Here is a 6616-nt window from a genome sequence, read left to right on the forward strand (position 1 = left end):
GATAAAAATGGGCGTTCAATAAAAGTGTTAAATAGACTCAAAATAAATTATCTACAAATAATAGTTATTTATTAGATTATACAGAGGTGAAATTATTATATGCCTTTCTGAAAAAAGGTTTTTATATATAAATTGCTATAACTCGTTCAGTTATTTTCTATTTTTTGCTCTGAATGACTTGATTTAAATATGATTTCAACATTTTTTTATTAATTAAAAAATACGTCGAACTCATTTGCTTTTTCAGATTAAAATTGAAACACCCGAAATAATTGTAAAAAGACATATTTACTCACTTTACTTGGAATACCTGAAGGCATCACTTTTTTTTCAAGTTTTGCTCAGCGAATTATTAGGGCGGGAAGTATGAGGCTGCCAAAGATGCAGTCTCCCCCTAGTGGTGCCTGGAAGACATAGCAATTTTCCTCGTAACTCAAAATTCCTACCAAGACTGGATTTGATTAGCAAATTTCCTAGACCCGATCAATAGAAAAGTCTGCATCAAATTAATACTGAATTTGCATTTAGGCTAAATATATTTTCCATGTACAAAACTGGTACACATTAAATATATTTCCCTGTCAATAACTGGAAAGATATTCCAACAATAACAATACCGGTTGTAGTTAGGAGACTACAACTCTCTTTTATTCTTTTATTATCCAATTCTTTTATTATCCAATAATGCGGAAATTCTAGTGCAACAGCAGCAAATGAAGAGACAGAAAATCAAAGCAATAGGTTCACACAAAGATAAAATATGAAGCATATAAAAACAGCATAAAGATAACAATACCATACAGTAAGGGCAACATTTCAAAATAAATACTGTGCAGCATGGCGAGGTTCTAAAGGAACCAAGAAAAGCTTACAATCTATGGAGCGCCATAAATTTTTTCAAGCCAAAACTTGCACTTTATTTCAGCTCCTACAGATGATGATTTCAATTTTGTTTTATTCACATCTTATGCATTATGTGAATAACTTTAGAGATACTGGCAACAAATTGACTACATTCCCCTCTGTTGTTCCTTTGGTTGTGAGAAAAAGAGACAGCGAGGAAGGGAGAGCGGCACTGAGGGAAGAAAGAGGGGGAGGACAAAAGGGTGAGTTCCATTGGCTGCAGGTTAATCCAATTTAGAGGCGGATGTTGAGTCCCAGCTACCCACCCACACTCACACACACACACACACACACACACACACACACACACACACACACACACACACACACACACACACACACACACACACACACACACACGCATACGCACACACACATACACGCAGAGAGACCATCTCCACATTTACAACAGCACCAAAATGATTTTTCAAACACACATTAATTGTCATGGAAACCTTTGCAGAGCAAAAAAAACCAAAAAAAACCCAGATGTATCAAACAAAGTGATCACGAAACCCTGAGACAGACAAACGCCCACTTTAGATTTAAAATGCTCCTGCGCGACCAGCTGCCTGTTGATGTTGCATGACAGACGATGTGCGCTGTCTTCCACCCATCTGCTGCTGGTGTTACACTGCATGACATGCATGTTATTAAAGGGGATATCTGAATTGTTGATAGTGTTAACAAGAGCTTACAACGAGTGGGTGGGGATGGTGCTTTGAATAGGGTTAGGTGGAGAGGTTGCTTTGGATTCTCTCTCTCTCTTTGAACCTCAAGCTCCTGCATCCTCCTGCAGGATGAAGAGGAGGAGGCAGAGGAAGAAATAAATGAAACAGTTTCTGCAACCACATGTTGCTGGGTTTGACTGAGCCACGGCTGGCTGCTGCAGCAGCATCTACCCTCTCCCCTCCTTGCATTGTGCGTCTGCATGTGTAGTTCCTGCCACCTGTGGCAGCACTCCTATTCCCTCTACGCCACCAAAAGCGAACAAAAAATAAAAAAAACAGCAATTGGAGAGGAGAGCAAAGCAGAGGCTGGACGAGGGGAGGATATCTTTCATGATAAGTGGACTTCTGACAGAGACAGATCCACGCTGCACTTGACACAAATGAAAGGTAAGACAATGGGAAACACTTATGCATTCTAATGCTGCTTTGCTTCCGTCTGCCGATTCCTGCTTTAGACATCACTGTCAGTAGTTTTAACTGAAGGAGGAAAAGGGTCAATGGTTGAATCTGTCAGCGGATGTAAACAGATATGTTGTGCCTCAACAGGTGGTGACACAGCATGCAGCTGTCTGTTCTGACCCAAATGAAGGTTGTTGTCTGGGTTCAGGGTTGATGCCTTCACTGTGTTTTTGGTCAATCTCAGAGGTTGGTAGGGTGAGCCCATCGGGAGAGAGCCCACTTTTGACTAAACTAAAACTAGGAGATATAAAAGAACAAATATCACTGATCTGAAGCAGTTCAAAACAAAACTTTTGCAAAATAAATAAATAAATAAAACACCTTTTGCACATGTGTGGATATAATCAAGTACAGTTGTGCTTGTTTGCTTAATTTATCCAAGACTTGATTATGTCCTGTCTGGTTCTCTGTATGTGGCTGATTGGACACATGATGGCAGTATTGAGATGACAGAAATCTGTAAGTGCATTAAAATGTCTGTTCCTTACAGTAAAAAATGCACCGGGGAATGATATTGTCATAAAGATTAATGTGTTTATTGCTTATTGGCTGTGTCTGTGAATATGAAACCTGACATTACAACCTGTATTTTTTTAAAGTGGTTTTTCTTTTTTTTGTGAGAGGAAATCACCTTGCTGTGTGAAATAAAGTGTGATTAGTCTCACTGTCAGATTAAATGCAGAGTTTGGTGATGCTGCTGGTCAGTATGCAGGTAAGCAGGCGAGCAGAGCTGTCTCTATGGATATTGCTTTCGTCATTACACTTCCCATCAAGCTCGTGCAGAGGGACTCTGGTTGTGCAGCAGACGCAGACCACATGACAGCAAGATTACTTGTGCAGGAGAAGGCATAAACAATAAACAGGAGCCATATTTCAGCAGCTAATTTTGTTTTAGCAAAATTGGAGAACCGTAAAATAAAATCTCAGACTACCAAAAACAACAATAGAAAATCTAAACTAATCTAAATTCCCTTAAAAGAAATAATTGATTTTTACACTGTTGTTGACACTGTTAACAATTCATGTAAGAAAAATCTTACTGGCGTATTTATTTTGTATTTTTCTTAAACTTTTACTTATACAGACAGGATTTTAGCTTGTGGTTCTTCAAAACAGGAAAGATAAGAGAACATTGTGATTGCCTTGAGAACATCAAGGCAATCACAACATGTTGAACATTATAAAAATTTATCAAATTGCTACACAAACATAGTTACTCACCTAAATCTGCTCAAATCAGATTTAAATAATTTAAATAACTGAAAGTGAGACGAACAACCCTGCGTGACAACCTTGTATTGCTAAAGCAATGAGCTCCATGAAAGGAAGATTAAAACTAAATCTTTTGCTTCAGCTGCAAAGTGTAACATCTCAAACTCAAATATTTTAAAACCATTAAGATCACTTATGAGAGACATGCCATGAAAAAGTCTGTCACCACAATACATCTTTGAGGTTTGTTAACATTTTTAGGATTTTTCTTTGACCAGATGAGGCAAAAGTTGATCTTTTGGCACCAAACAATATAGACGGGTCTCGCATAAAGCAAAGTATTTATATGGAAAATCATCTCTTGCCAAGTATTAAATATGGTAGAGTATTGTGACGTTCTTTTGAGCCCTGGGAACTTGATGGGCTGCATGTTCGACATTGCAGATTAAGATTCTGTTCAGTAGCGTTGGGCAATTGATTGATTTTATCGATTAATCAAAGTGGCAGTGAAGAACGATTACATTTTTGGACTGTGCAGTGCTTGAGTTTCTGTAGTTCAGTGACCATCTTGTTTTACAGATTGTATTTCATTGGATTTTGAATTCATGTCAACTCCAAGAAGGGATGATTGAAATAAAGGTTTTGAAAATATTTGTTCTTACGTAACATTTCTTTTAAAGAAAAGGATGGGGAAAAAAAAGCTAAAAATAGATTTTAAAAAAGTATCGGATTTGGTATGAAAAAATTTTGATATTTTACTTCTTATGCATATTCTATCAGCAAATAAAAAATTGTCCCTGAGTATTTTCCCCACTCAAATTAAAGGTTGTATTTGAATCTCTAATGTGTCCCTGGTGTGTGTGTGTGTGTGTTTTTCTAGTTTATTCTATTTCAAAAATTTATAAAAAAAATATTTTAAGTATTATCACAAATTATTACCAAGGATTCCAAGAAGAAGAAAGTGCATTTATTGAACAGAATAATCGGGCTTTTTAGCTCTTTAATGTATCTGAACATGTTAGTTTTATCATCTCTGAGATCTGTATTTTACCTGCACATTTCTTGCTGGACAGAAACGGCAATGGCACCTTAAAATCTTTGTTTTTATTACCACGACTTTTATCTTGAATGGTTTTAACACGGGTGTCACCTTACCCCAGACCTCTTAGTTTTACATCACACTGAGGAGGATTACCGAGGCTAGAGAACCAATAAAGAATGCTCCACTGACAGCTTTGGCTGTAATGTTTGAATCTCTAATGTGTCCCTGGTGTGTGTTTGATCTTATTGCTGCTGGCCATCAAAAGTAATAAAAACAAGAAACAAGATCACTTCCTGTGCAGAGTGCTCAATTTGAACAGGAATATATTTGGAGCTCATAAACAATATTGGGAAGATATTGAGGTAGAGTTCTAAACTATAGGAGGTGAAAGTGAAAAACATATTTTTACAGTAAAAGACAGTAGAAGCACAATGGATGGAAGCTTTCACTGCTCACTACCTCAATTTGAAACAGATTAATGTTAAAAAAAAAAGCCTACCAGAAACATAAAGGATGATGAAAACAAACTTCAGTGGTGAACAGAATAAATTGTCAAATTCCCTTTGAAATGAAACGTGTTCTCTGAACAATGATACGATCTGAACTGATCTGTTGTTCAGTTGCAGCTTTGCAAACTTTAATATTTAACCTGAGAGAGAGGATGACAGGTAGATGATGGAAAAAATATGTATTTTTTCATAAGTAAGCATTGCTGTTACACTTAGATGTTATTCTTGGAAAAAGGTGGCAAAAGGCTGATTTTTTCAGTTAAGTTCGATGCAGATGTCTTTCCATCTTGGCGTTGTGTTGACACACATACTGGCAAATTATTTTAAAATCCCTGCTTTTGTTGATCAGTTAATCAAACAATCAGCTTGACAGTTAAAATGCCAAGTTTTGGTTATGTAAAATGAGATCACAATAATTTTTTTAGAACTTCTTCCTCATATAACTTCACTTTAAATATGCAAACATGACATAATGACATAAAAATCTGTTACATTAAATAAAAAAAGTGTAAGTGTACACAGCCTTCAGCTGGTGTTTTGTTGAAGCATCTTGTGATTTCAGCAGCCAGTCTTCTTTGTCAGGCACCTGTCAGCCTCCCACATCTCCACTCTGTCTTATTTGTCCACGTTGCCTTGGAAAAGTTTTCTAAATTTACCAGAAGATGAGAACATATGTGCACAACTCTCCTTATGTGGCCTTGCAGATTTTCTGTTGGAAAGAATATGCTGACATTTTCTGTTTTAACTTGATAAATTTATTCTTTTGTTGATTTGGCTGTGTGTTTGGTGTCAGTGTGATGATGAAAATGAAATATATTAATGTATCTAAATGTTTTGTCTCTAAGCTGGCTGGTATTTGGAACTGGTTATAATTTGATCAACTTTGACAAAAACCTCAGCTTCATCTGAAAAATGTAACTCTTGTCTTAGGCCAGAGGTTCCCAAACTGTGGGGCGCGCCCCCTAGGGGGGCGCCGTGCCATTACAGGGGCGGGGGGGTAGCGCGCGAGAAGCTGTCTGGATGGGGAAAAACCCCCAAAACAAAACAAAACAAAACAAAACAAAACATGAACTCTGTATGCGCTGGGTTTTTAACTTAGAATGGCCAACTCTCTGTTATTCCTATGTCAATTTGATACAGTAGGGGCTTCCGCACTTCCCATATCTGTCTCCTCTGTCACTTTTATCAGCAGTTAAAACTGTTTAATCCGTTGTTAACATGTCGTAACCTGTTTTCCGAGCCGCCTTTAAACGCAACATGAGCGCTACTACGCTCGCACTGGGTTTACGCCTGTGCGGCAGTGAAGGAGACCTGCTGCTGCTGTGCAGAGCTACGCAGGTGTGTTAGAATCATGGCAGCAAACCAGCAAAACGCAAAGAACCTTTCACAGTTTCCCCCCCAAACTAACCGACTGAGTTGATTAAAGCTGTTGGATGCAGGTAATGTTAGCTAAAAGATGACTAGCTAATATCAATACAGAACCTTAAGCTAAGTAGCTTGTAGGCTACTGGTGTTGTTGTCTATGTTCAGCTACGATTCATTTTGCCCTGAAAAAAGTTGCCCCCCCTTTTTCGTCTGGAGTCAGGGCTGAGTATAACAGGGAGTCTCTAAGAATCCACCCCCCACCCCTTGGCTCACACATATCGTTCAACCAGACAGCTATTTGTAATCCATAGGGGGTCCCCAGAAATAGTTTGGAAACCAATGGGGGGGCCCATGAGAAAAAGTTTGGGAACCACTGTCTTAGGCAATATTTGGCT

The sequence above is a fragment of the Poecilia mexicana genome, unplaced genomic scaffold, assembly GCF_051168715.1.
Source record: "Poecilia mexicana isolate PSO_F unplaced genomic scaffold, ASM5116871v1 scaffold_7, whole genome shotgun sequence".
In the NCBI taxonomy this organism is placed as follows: Eukaryota; Metazoa; Chordata; class Actinopteri; order Cyprinodontiformes; family Poeciliidae; genus Poecilia; species Poecilia mexicana.